General features: G+C 36.8%; 1 pseudogene; it reads left to right on the top strand.

The window, feature by feature from the left end:
* Positions 1–439: 439 nt before the first annotated feature.
* LOC109434138 (Y-box-binding protein 1 pseudogene) overlaps positions 440–13,951 on the top strand; it is a 59,116-nt pseudogene continuing 45,604 nt past the window's right edge.

Consider the following 13,951-nt stretch of genomic DNA (forward strand, 5'->3'; position numbering starts at 1 on the left):
CCTGTTCTTTTTGACGCTGGTTTCTTCTCATCCTACAGCCTCTCTTAAATTATAACTATTTAGAATGGACATTTCTTACCACTTTCTCTCTTTCATTCTCTGACACAGAATTCTGTTTATATAAAACATTTACCAGATCACGTCATTCTCATGCTAAAGTCCATTTTGCTCCTATAATAATGTTGGCTTTAAAAAACTATGATATCCTTTAATTTATCCCCTGAGTTTAGAACTGAGAAATCCATACAAGAGATGAGAGAAATGGAGATCCCAGTGTCACCTTTAGTGATAATGATAATTGGAGAACGTGTCCTAATTGTGAAGCCACATGGACCTGTGACTTCTCCCTGAACTTGACTCATTCTCCAGAATTGCTGGCTTCCCCCTCCCCAGGCAGTGCTTCCTCCAGATGTTTTCCTGCATGTGTGAACTGGTCTGCATGCCCTCTGCCTGTGGTTGGGCAGATCTGAAAAACAATATCTGCAACAGTCCCTACCTGACATGTCCAGATCCTGTTCCCAAATTCACCAATCAGGTAAGTCACACCTCCTTTCTCTGGCGAGAGCAGAGGAAGAGGGGAATGCTTCCTGCTGAGAACTAAGATGGATGAATGGATGAAACCAGAGGAAAATCCTGTTTGGGGTCACCTCCCAACCCCAATGGAGCAAATGCAATCCAGTGTCGCTACTCTGTTGGGTGGGCTCATGCTGGATTGTGAAATTTTCAGGACTTTTGTGAGTGAGTTTTGAAACTTTTGATAGCATGAAATCATCCACAAGGGGAGGATGCACATCATGAAAATGGGAAATTGGTGAAGGCTATAAATCAGGTGAGCAGGTTGTTAAACATGTTTCAGAACACCAGTGTTAAGGCCCAATATGATGGGGCACCTGCCTGCCCACTTCTCTGACTTCTTCAAATACCAGTCTCAACCTTCTCACTGAGTTCCAGTAATAGGTCTTTCTGATCCCCAAAATGCTGACTTGGTTTCTGCCTTAAATCCTTTAACTTGTTCCTGTCTGCAATGATGTTCCTGTACATCTGTACGTGGCTTATTCCTTCTCACTCAGCTCCCTGGTGAAACATCACACCCTCAGAAAAGCCTTCCCTGAGCATCCAGAAAAAGGAAGTCTCAGTCACTCTCCTGTTGCCCTATTTCTGTTTCTTTATAGTACATTACCATCTAACCTTTTCTCTACTCTTTTTCCATAGGATGTGGACTTTATGAGAGCAAGATCTTTATCTAGCTTGCTCACAGCTATATTTCTAATCCCTAGAACCATGTCTCAATTGAATATATTTAATAACCGTGGTTCCATCCTAACTGTAAGTTCTCATGTGTGAAAAATGAAGCAGAGAGGTCTTACTCCAAATCTAGGTAAACATTATTTTTTCCTTAATGCCTTAAATGATGCATTTCTTATTTTTGAAAAACAAAATATTACCACACAGAATAAACTCTTGTTCATAGTATTTACAGTATACTTTGTAATTTCTACCCAGAATTCTCCAAAGAAAATTGGTGGTGCAGTTTCTCGTATAAACTCTAAAATGTTTCTTGTAATCCCAAGTAGGGACTTCAAAAGCCAAACACAGTGCCTTCCATTTAAGTACCTTCCAGGGCTTTTTCCTATGACAGCAGAAAATTTATCTTCTTTTTATGTAAATTTTGATAGTAAGTCATGTTTTGCTTTCAGTGAATTTTTGTCCTTGTTTTCCTAAAAAGCTTTTGGCTAAATATGTATCCTGGTAAAGTCTGAAATAGGCTGCTTAGTTGAAATAGAAAAGTCTCTTATTATCAACCTTGGCATTTATTGTGAAAGTTGGCTTACGTGTGTGTGTGTGTGTGTGTGTGTGTGTGTGTGTGTGATTAGGTATTTCAATATGATTACCATCTTAGTGTTAACTAACACCTGTATCATGTCATGTGATTATTTGTGTTGTTTTTTTTGTGGTAAGAACAATTATGAACTAGTCTCTTGGGAACTTTGAAGTTTGTAATACAATATTGCTGCCTAAAATCACAATGCTATTCATTAGATCTGCAGGACTTATTTATCACTTGTTGTAAGTTTGCATCGTGGAACAACAAATTGGCTCTTCGGTGCATTAACAAAGTGCAGATTTCAGATTCATAAGAAATGTGGGGCTCCTCAGAATTGTCCAGTTTTCTTAAAAGCAGAGTGCGCTCAGTGGAACATCTTAACTTTACAGGAGGACACACTGTTCCTATACAGGAATAATTTAAGCAGCTAATAACTTTAGTAAGCTCATTAAAAACTTTTGAAAAGCTTTTGCTTCATAGAGTGTGAAACACAATACAAGTCAAGGAAAGAAATCAATACAGAGCAGCAGGCTTAGATGTCCTCTTCAGAGATCCAATTAACAGTTCTCCTTCAAGATGGTGAGAGCAGGTCCACCCTTTCCTCTGTCAGCACTGTATCCAATACATTTCATTGGCGGCTCTGACATAAACCATCCTGTGAACTGATGCATAGTCTCTCTTGGCCTGAGATGCTTTTTTATCCCCTCTATAGATGTGAGGCTGTTAGACTGAGACACTTTTTCTATGATTCTGTGACCCTTGCCTCTTACCCAGAAGAACATGACATTGTATTTTATGGATGTTGGAAACTTGCTGTTTATCTTAAGGTCAGAAAAAAGGCGATGCAGATGCAGATTTTTAATGTCGTAGATATATATTAATAAGAAAGGGAAACCTTGTGAAGATGTTAGATGTGTGATGGGATCGTGGGACAGTTGTTCTTAAAGCTCTTTAATGGTTTAGGTGACACATGAGGGGCCTTAGACAAATTTGTGGTTTTGTTGATGGTTTTTTTTGTTTTCTTTTTCTTTCTTTTTTTCTTTTTGCTGTCCCTTAGCACCTCTAGGTTCCCTCCCATGCTAAGTGGTAACTGGTAGTAACATTCTCTTCTAGGATTTTGGCCTTCATTCTCCCTAGCCCTTCTTTCCACATTGGAATGGAATGTGATTGCCCTTGGTTCCCTGCCCCAAGCTATCTGTAGAATATACCTATTGAGGTGAGTTGCATTCATTACTAATGACAGAATAAAATCAATTAACTACTGCTAGCAGGCTTTTATTTTAAAAAGGATTACAGGCATGACCAATTAACTCTGTAATATGAATTTCCATTCATGAACTGTCCAGCTTATAAAAATGGCACTAGAGAGTCTTTATAATGCCCCTCAAAGCCTGTTAGTGTAGACAATCACCTAAAGGGTGAAAGGAAAGGAAACTGATATTTACTTAGATCACATAATGAGATATTTTTATATATTCCACTATTGGTTAAGATTTTTCTCTGAAAATGAAATCCATTGAAAACAAAGCAGATGAAATGAAACTTTAATGTACCAATGTCTATTTTAAAAAAAAAATCCCGATTAACAATATTTCCATGTCAAGTCTATAACACCTGAAAAAAACCCAGCAACATCAATGGCAACAACAACAACAACACCCTTTTTCTCCAGTTACTGGCAGATTTGAAAGGATAGACAAGCTGTAACCTAACATCCATTTGAACAATAAAGATATGAGGTAGATAGACACAGGGAATACTGTTATATAAATCTCATAATAATGGGGCCAGCAAGAATTCAGTGCCATTTGGATAACAGCTTCAGCTACAATATGTCAAATTTTACACTAAAATAAATCCATGGACTCAGATAGATGAACACTTAAAATTTAACTATTACCTAGACAATCGACTCATTGTTAGATTCTGAAAGAAATATCAATTCACTACAAAAACTATAGAACTGGATGCAAAATTGTAATTTATAAGCATAAAAATGATTCTACTCGTCTTAAAGTATATAGTAAGATATTTCTCAAAGATTTTTATTAAAATATAGCGAACATACAATATTATATTAGTGTCAAGTATATGTCATACTTATTCAGCAGTACCCACCTGGCACTATACGTAGTTATTACCATAATCTTGATTATATTCCTTATGCTTTACTGTATATCCCCATGACTACCGTGTTTCCCCGAAAATAAGACCTAGCCGTCCAATCAGCTCTAATGCGTCTTTTGTAGCAAAAATTAATATAAGACCTGGTATCGTATTATATTATTATATTATATTATATTATATATTATATTATATTATATTATATTATATTATATTATATTATATTATATTATATTATATTATATTATTATATTATATTATAATAAAATAAGACTGGGTCTTATATTAATTTTTGCTCCAAAAGACGCATTAGAGCTGATTGTCTGGCTAGGTCTTATTTTCAGGGAAACACGGTATTTTGTAACTACCAATTTGTGTTTCTTAATCCCTTCACCTGTTTTCATCGTACCCCTAACCCTGCTCCCATCTATTACCCCCATAGATCTACTACCTATCTGGCACCCTACGTAATTACAATATTATTGACTATGTTCCTTACAATGTACTGTATATCCCCATGAGTACTGTGTAACAACCAATGTGTACTTAATCCCTTCCCCTTTTTCATCAATCTCCAACCCCTCTCCCATCTGGCCACTGTTAAAATGTTCTCTTTATCTTTGAGCTTGTTTCTGTTTCATTTATTTCTTTATTTTGTTGTTTAGATTCCACTTATAAGTGAAATTACATGACATTTGTCTTTTACTGTCTGACTTACTACACTCAGCACAATACCCTATAGGTCCATCCATGTGGTCGCACGGATGGGAAGATTTCATTCTTTTTTATGGCTGAGTAATATTCCATTGTGTATATGTACCACCTCTTCTTTATCTATTCATCCATTCAGGGACACCCAGGGTGCCTTTATTTCTTGGCTATTGTAAATAATGCTGTAATGACCATATAGATGAGCATGTCCCCTTGAAGTAGTATTTTGGGTTTCTTTGGATAAATACCCAAAAATGGGATTACTAGGTCCTTCTTTGTCTGTTTGTTTTAAAGTCTATTTTGTCTGTTATAAGTATTGCTACCCTAGCCTTTTTGTTGTTCATGTTTGTTTGTTTCTGTTTTCATGAACTATCTTTTTCCATCCCTTTACTTTCAGTCTGTGTGAGTCTTTTGATCTGAAGTGAGTCACTTGTAGGCAGCATATGTAAGGGTCCTGTTTTCTTATCCATTCACCCCCCCATCTTTTCATTGGAGCATTTAATCCATTACGTTGAAAATAATTATTGATAGGTATGTAGTTATTGTTACTATTATTATTATTATTATTATTATTATTATTATTATTATTATTATTTTTGTCTTAAAGAAATGCCTATAAGATTCCTTATAATACTTGTGTGATGTTGATTAATTACTTTAGCTTTTCCTTGTCTTGGAAGCGCTTTATCTCTCCTTTGATTCTAAATGATAGCTTTGCTGGGTAGAGTAATCTCGATTGTAGGTCCTTGTTTTTCATCACTTTGATTATTTTGTGCCAATCATTTGTGGCCTGCAAATTTTCTGTTGAGGAATCAGCTGACAGTCTTATGGGACCTTCCTTGTAGGTAAGTAACTGCTTTTCTCTTGCTGCCTTTAAGATTCTCTCTTTGTCTTTTTTTTTTTTTTTTTTTTTTAATTTATTAGGGTGACAATTGTTAGTAAAATTACATAGATTTCAGGTGTACAATTCTGTATTACATCATCTATAAATCCCATTGTGTGTTCACCACCCAGAGTCAGTTCTCCTTCCATCACCATATATTTGATCCTCCTTACCCTCATCTCCCACCCCCCACTCCTCTTACCCTCTGGTAACCACTAAACTATTGTCTGTGTCTATGAGTTTTTGTTTCTCATTTGTTTGTATTGTTTTCTTGTTGTTTCTGGTATATATACCACATATCAGTGAAATCATATGGTTCTGTGCTTTTTTCTGTCTGACTTATTTTGCTTAGCATCATACTCTCAAGATCCATCCATGTTGTCACAAATGTTCCTATATCATCTTTTCTTACTGCCAAATAGTATTCCATTGTGTATATATACCACAACTTCTTTATCCATTCATCTATCGAAGGACATTTTGGTTGTTTCCATGTCTTGGCCACCGTAAACAAAGCTGCAATGAACATTGGAGCACACGTGTCTTTATCTCTAAATGTTTTCAGATTTTTTTGGTAGATACCCAGGAGAGGGATTGCTGGGTCATATGGCAATTCTATTCGTAATTTTTTGAGGAACCTCCACACTGCCTTCCATAACGGCTGCACCAGTCTGCATTCCCACCAACAGTGTATGAGTGTTCCTTTTTCTCCACAGCCTCTCCAACACTTGTTACTATTTGTCTTGTTGATGATAGCCATTGTAACTGGGGTGAGGTGATATCTCATTGTGGTTTTTATTTGCATTTCTCTGCTGATTAGTGATGTTGAGCATTTTTTCATGTCTATTTGCCATTTGTATGTCCTCTTTGGAGAAATGTCTCTTCAGGTCCTCTGCCCATTTTTCAATTGGGTTGTTTGTTTTGTTGTTGTTGAGTTTCATGAGTTCCTTGCATATTTTGGATATTAGCCCTTTATCGGAGGCACTGTTTGCAAAAATCTTCTCCCATTCAGTTGGTTGCCTATTTACTTTGTCGATGGTTTCTTTTGCTGTGCAGAAGCTTTTAAGTTTCATATAGTCCCATTCGTTTATTTTAGCTTTTACTTCCATTGCCTTTGGAGTCAAATTCATAAAATGCTCTTTGAACACAAGGTCCATAAGTTTAGTACCTATGTCTTCTTCTATGCAGTTTATTGTGTCAGGTCTTATGCTTAAGTCTTTGATCCATTTTGAATTAATTTTGGTACATGGTGACAGATAGCAGTCCAGTTTCATTCTGTTGCATGTGGCTATCCAAATCTCCCAGCACCATTTATTGAAGAGGCTGTCTTTCCTCCATTGTATGTTTTTAGCTTCTTTGTCAAAAATTATCTGTCCATATTTATGTGGTTTTATTTCTGGGTTCTCAATTCTATTCCATTGGTCTACGTGTCTGTTTTTCTGCCAATAGCATGCTGTTTTGATTATTGTAGCCCTGTAGTACAAGCAAAGTCAGGAAGTGTGATACCTCCAGTATTGTTCTTTTTTCTTAAGATTGCGTTGGCTATTCGGGGTCTTTTGTGGTTCTAAACAAATCTGATGAGTTTTTGTTCTATTTCTTTAAAAAATGCCATTGGAATTTTGATGGGGATTGCATTAAATCTGTATATTGCTTTGGGTAATATGGACATTTTAACTATGTTGATTCTTCCAATCCATGAGCAAGGAATATCTTTCCATTTCTTTGTGTCTTCTTCAATTTCTTTCAAAAATGTCTTATAGTTTTCAGCATATAGGTCTTTCACATCCTTGGTTAAGTTTATTCCTAGGTATTTTATTATTTTTGCTGCAATTGCATAAGGAATTGTTTTTTGTATTTCTTTTTCTGAGATTTCATTGTTAGTATATAGGAATGCAATGGACTTTTGTACATTGAGTTTGTAGCCGGCAGCTTTACTGTATTCGTTGATTGTTTCTAATAGCTTTTTGGTGGAGTCTTTAGGGTTTTTTATATACAGCATCATGTCATCTGCCAAGAGTGACAATTTAACTTCTTCATTCCCAATTTGGATGCCTTTTATTTCTTTCTCTTGCCTGATTGCTCTGGCAAGGTCTTCTCTCTCTTTGTCTTTAATCTTTGCATTTTAACTATGATGTGTCTTGGTGTGGACCTCATTGGGTTCATCTTGTTTGGGACTCTGCACTTCCTAGGCTTGAATATTTATTTCATTTGCCAAATTAGGGAAGTTTTCCATCATTATTTCTTCCAATAGGGTTTCATTTTCTTGCTCTCTCGCTTCTCCTTCTGGTACCCCTATAAAGTGAATGTTGGTATGCTTGATATTGTCCTGGAGGCCCCTTAAACTGTCTTTATTTCTGATTCTTTTTTTCTTTTTGCTGTTCTGATTGGGTGTTTTCTGCTATCTTATCTTCTAAATCACTGATTTGACCCTCTGCTTCATCTAATCTGCTGTTGATTCCCTCTATTGTATTCTTCATTTCCATTATTGTATTCTTTATATCTGACTGTTTCTTTTTTAAGTTTCCGATGTCCATTTTTAAGTTTTCTCTTTGTTGAAGTTCTCCCTGAGATTACTGAGCATCCTTATAACCAGTGTTTGGAACTCTGCATCTGGTAGGTTGCTTTTCTCCTTATTGTTTAATTAGTTTTCTGGAGCGTCGTTCTTTTATTTTACTTGGGATGTGTTTCTTTGTCTCCCCATTTTTGTTGCCTCACTGTATAATTATTTCTATGTATAAGGTAGGGCTACTATATCTTCCTGTCTTAGTAAAGTGGCTTTATGCAGTAGGTGTGCTGTGGGTCTCAGTGGTGCAGTCTTCCTGGTTACCTGAGCTGCATAATCCAGGTGTGTCTCTGTGTGGGTTGCGTGTGCCCTCCTGTTGTAGTTGAGCCTTGGTTGCTATTTTCACATCAATGGGAGGGATTGAGCCTCAAGTTGATTGGTTGTTGAGGACTGGCTGTGACTACATTGGGGGGGGGGATGTTGTGGTGTAGGGGCTGACCCTATAGAGCAGGATCTGCCTCAAAAGAGCTCTGGTGACTGCCGAATCCACTCCTTCTGTGTGTCTTCCTTGGAGGCAGCTGGGTGATGCCCCAACTCACTTTGAAGCTGTCCTCTGTGCACTCCAGCCTCAGGGCCACCTGGGAGATGACCCACTGCAGGTCAAGTTCAGCCACAGTCCATGCCCCACCTGCATCTACCTGGTAGGAGCCACAAAGCAATCCACAGATAGCCGCAGCCTTGGAAGTGCCTTGAGAAGCCAAGTCAAAAAGTAAGGCCAGCCTCTGTGAGCGCCAGGCTTAGGGCTGCTCAACCAGGGGTATAGGACATGCTCAAACCAGATGCTATTGGTCTGACTTCTGCAAAACTTTGAGAGACCCTAAGAAAGTATGCAGCATGAGCCAAGGCAGGCGGTTTGTTCGAAAAAGCCATTGGAAACAGCGTGGGTGTGCCTAAAGGTTGGGTTGGGTGTGGTCCAAGGGAATCACCAGGATGGGGCAAATGAATGGTGTCAACCAGCTTGGTTGAGACTCATGTATTGTGGCCACCTGCTCTGCACCTGGGAAGGGGGAGGGCTCAACAAAGAAACAATGGCTTCCATCATCTCCTCTGTCTGGAAGAAAACTGCCCCTCCAGCCTTTGTGCTGTACCCAGACAACTCAGATTCCCCCCACCTCACCCCCATATGTCTCTGTTGTCTCTCCAGCTGTTATCCTAGTGCTGGAGCTCGAAGCAAATGATTCCATCGGTGAGGAAGTCCATGTGTAGCCCTTCTAAGAGGAGCCCCTGGGACTCCAGCCACCCTCTGTCTCACTCATCCACAATCTCCACTGGTTTTTACAACCAGAAATTATGGGGACTGGAACCCTGGGCTGGGTAGCCTGCTGGGGCACTGGGACCCCTTGTTCCTTTGGGGTTGGGGGCAGCCAAGATATCCCTCCTGATTTTTAATGGTCATGCATGGGTGTGGCACCAGCCTGTTCTACGTCTGTGCCCCTCCTACCAGTCTCGAGGTGGCTTCTTCTGTATGTCCATAGTTGTGGGGCTTTGGTTCAGCAAGACTTCAGGTGATTCTCAAGGATGATTGCTTTGTAGTTTAGTTGTAATTTTGATGTGGTCACGAGAGAAGGTAAGCACAGCATTTACCTACTTTGCCATCTTGATCAGAACTAGTAAAACCTTTTGTTCTTTTCCTATTGTCTGCCTCCTGGATCTGTGTTAAGTAGCAACTATACTGATTGGAAGCTACTCTTTGAGGAAGACAGAGTACTGTTCTCTTTGCAACAGCAGTATTTGTTTGAAAATAAATTGGCTGGATTGGGGGAGTACTGGGTGGTGGTCCCTATGGCTGTGCATTCATCCTGAGGTGTGGTTCCCATAGTTGAAATGCCAATAGGCAGGGTCAGCTCTGTTAGACATGCGTCCTAGTGGGTTTATTTTTACATATATTTGTTATATTCCAAATATGAGAGAACTGAGCTATTTCAGTGCCACAGATCCAAAGTCAATGAAAGACCACAAGACTTTGGGAATTTTACCAATAGGTATACAAACCTGTTTGCCAGACAGGTTATAGTTCGAATCTGAAAGAATGGACAGGAACTTTGAGCTATCATCTTTTAGAAAAGATTATTCTCATCTACTTCACAAAAGAAAAGTCTATGTGGAAACATTGTAAAACAAGGAAATTCAGCAATATCATCCTGAATGTTCAGAGGAAGAGGAGATCTTTGCAACTTGTCTGAAACAAGAAAAATTTTAGAAAAATGTTAAGTATTCTCAATAGGATATTAAAATATATCACTAAAAATCTGTTCAGAAAATCATAAGAAGAGAACTACTAAGATTAAAAATTAGGAACATGGATAAGATAATGAGGTTTTATAAAGAAACTAAAAACATAATATGAGGAATACAGTTTTCAGTGGAGGTAATGAAGAAGACTTCCCTTGGAAAACTAAATCAGTGATATAGAAAATGAATTTGAGTAGGTTGCCCAGAATGCAGGGATGAAAAACAAAGACAAACATACAAAAAATAACACAATAATGACAGTTTGGGGAATTTAATCAATAATGTAAAGATTTTGTAGGGTGTCTGATGAGCACTTGTCTTATTAGGAAGAGCACGTCATGGACAGTGTAGATGCCTGATCACTGCGCTGTACACCTGAAGCTGAAGCTGAAGAATACTGAATGTCAACTATAATTTAATATGTATGTATAGTCATGAGATGTGGAGCACAGCAAAGGGAATAGAGTGAATGAAATTGTAACAGCTATATACGATGTCAGAGGGGTAGTAGATTGGGGGAGAGGATTATCACTTTGTGAGGGGTGTAAATGTCTATTACATTGTTTTGTATACCTGAAACTAATAAAAACAAACAAACAAACAAACAAACAATGAGAAGATATAAAGAACGCAGGATTCAGCTTAAGAATTCTGTGTTTAACAAAAGTTATAGTCAAACTAATTAAAAGTAAAACAATTACATATTAAAGGTGTGGCTAAGGAAAACTTTCAGAATTGGAAACAGGAATGGATATGCAAATCTATACTCACCCTTTCCAAAGTCAAAATAAAAAATAAAATACCTAAACTCGTAAAGAGTTTTGAAATACATTTACAAAGAAAAAAAAACTAAAGACTGACAAAAGACAAACCGGTGTCAGAAAGGGGAAAAGAAGGGAAAACTTGATTAAGATGTCTCCTTTGTAAAAGTAAATGTTAAAAGAACAATGTCTACAGAATTTTGAGATAGAGAACAAAAGAGACTCAATAACTTTATACCAAATCAAAATATTTTTCTTTTGTTAAGGAAAGTGAAATACTAGCTCAGATTTTCAAGGTCTCAAAAAATATACCACTCAGCTGCTTCCTTTGCTCAGTGCAGGCCTGCACTCCAAAAGTGCGTGGATTACATACTCCGGGGATCTCTTACTTGCTGTCATCTCCTCTGCTCTCCTGGCAATAGGACCCTTATTTTCTGTATTGACCCTTACCACTCAATGCAGATGGAGTCTCTTGTTGATAACACAAATACCTGATGTGTTTGCTCTGTCGCCAGCACTTTAGAGGCATTGGGAGTACATCCTGTTACCTTTATCAGAGACTCTGAGATCCTATCACTCATAGACTGAGAATCCAGCTGTGTAGCCCAAGCAGCTGGGTTTAAATCTTAGCTCTGTTTCCAATGAGAGGTGTTACCTTGGCCAAGTTTTGTAAACTTTCTGTCCCTTAGTTACACTGCTGCATAATAATGCCAATCAAAAGCATATGACATAGTAATGTCCCTAAGATTAAATACATTAATATATGCAAAATAGATAGGATAGTGCCTGGCGTGTGGTGAGGGTTGTATTAGTTTGGTGCAGAAGTAATTGCAGTTTTTTCAATTTTTTTTTAACCTTTTAAACCATAATTACTTTTGCACCAACCTAATATAAATGTTAGTTATTATTCAGCTGTTGCTGACAACTGATTACATGCTTCCAACAATAATTGACAAAAGTTATGTTTTTAACCTGCCATAAACTGGTGCTGAATGGAGCAACATCATGGCAATTTTAATTCCAAGGAACTTGAGAGTAGAAATACTAATTCTTCAAAACTATTTTTGAATGTTCCTCATTTAAAACTAGAAATAATGAATAAGTGAGTGGCGTATTCAATCTTTTTTTATATCAAATTTGGTCTGGAACCTATGATTTATAATGTGTATTCTGTTCTTTAAAATCTGTATGTATAGAATTAGCTCAATTTTATGAAAAATAACTAGTCATTTCTGGCTCTTATTACAATTGTTATATTTCTTACTGTTAATTTTTATATAAATATTTAATAACAAAATAATGTGTTTATAAAGAATAATGTAAGGAACACACCTATACTTATGACTGAATTGAGGCAATAGAATATTCTCAGTATATTTGAAATTCCTTGTGTGCTTATTCTCTTTATTTCTCTACTCCCACTCCTTGAAAGAGCCACTGTTTTGAATTTTGTACTTATACCGCTCCTGCTTTTCTTTATGGTTTTATTCCACCTAGTCAATATATTGATTAGTTTAAATGTTTATGAAATTAATATTAATGGCATATTGCACATAATCTTCTGCAACTTGCTGTTTTCATTCTATATTATTTTTTGTTATATCCATATCCATAAGAATAGCTGAAGGGCATTTATTTCTACTACTAAATAGTCTTACATAAATAGAATCCAATATTATTCATCTCTCTTATTTCTAGTTGCTTTCATTTATGTACTAACACAAACAAATATGCTATGAACATTTCTGTAAATGTTTCAGTGTGCAAATCTACAAGTTTGCCTAGGGTAGTTGTTTTCATTGCTGACTCAGACCTAATCTTAGAGTTTCTGATTCATTAAGTCTGATGATAGCCTGGAATCAGTATCTGCTGCATCTCCAGGTGTGAGCTAGGGGATCTAATTTCTTAGGTTAGAATCTCAGCTCATTTACTTATTAGCTATGAAAGTTTCCACAAATAGGTATTTAATTTCTATGTGCTTCAGTTTCCTTATAGGAAAAACTAGGGGTGAAAACAACCCCGACGTCATTGGATTAACAGTTTATGTATATATAAAACAGTCACACTCACCACTCAATAATGTTAGCTATTATTATAAATTCACTATTTCTCTTCCCAGTTGCACAAAAAATGTGCTCCCAAATGGTTTTTTAAGGTACAATCTACATACAATAAAACAAACAGATGGGTAACTATTGACAGTTGTATACATCCACGTAAGTACTACAATAATTTAAATATAGAAAGAATGGCTCCCCAAAAGTTCCTTCATAGTTGGTTTTCATCATGTTTCCCCAAACTTGGTGACCACTGATCTGTTCCCATAATGATAGAATGTTCGGCCTGTTTTTGGACTTCCTATAAATGGAATTATAAAATATCAACATTTTTGTGTCTAGCTTTGTCTCAACCCAAAGCGTTTGAGTTTTATCCATATTCTTGCACGATTCAGTAGTTAAGTATTTTATTTTGTTGAGTAGTATTCCATGTTTTGATCTACCACAATTTGTTTAGTGATTCTCCTGTTGTTGAAAATGGACTGCCATGAACATTCATATACAGATATTTTGGTGGGCTCTTTCCATTTCTCTTATGTAAATACCTAAGAATGGACATTCATCTAGCTTTTAATTTCAGCAATTATATTTTTTTACTTCTACATGCATTTGTTACTTTCCCAAGTGATCATGGAAAATTTTATATTTTTTGGCTGACAATTTTAATTGCTTTTTAGTCTTAGAATTATATTGAAATATTCATTTTATATTTTGTAGCCAGTATTTCCAATATTGAAGTATATTGCATATACTCAATATTTGAGCTTGAATTCTGCCCCCCACCACCTTTTTTTT

The sequence above is a fragment of the Rhinolophus sinicus genome, chromosome 14 (assembly GCF_057876585.1).
Source record: "Rhinolophus sinicus isolate RSI-liver-muscle chromosome 14, RSI-T2T, whole genome shotgun sequence".
NCBI lineage: Eukaryota > Metazoa > Chordata > Mammalia > Chiroptera > Rhinolophidae > Rhinolophus > Rhinolophus sinicus.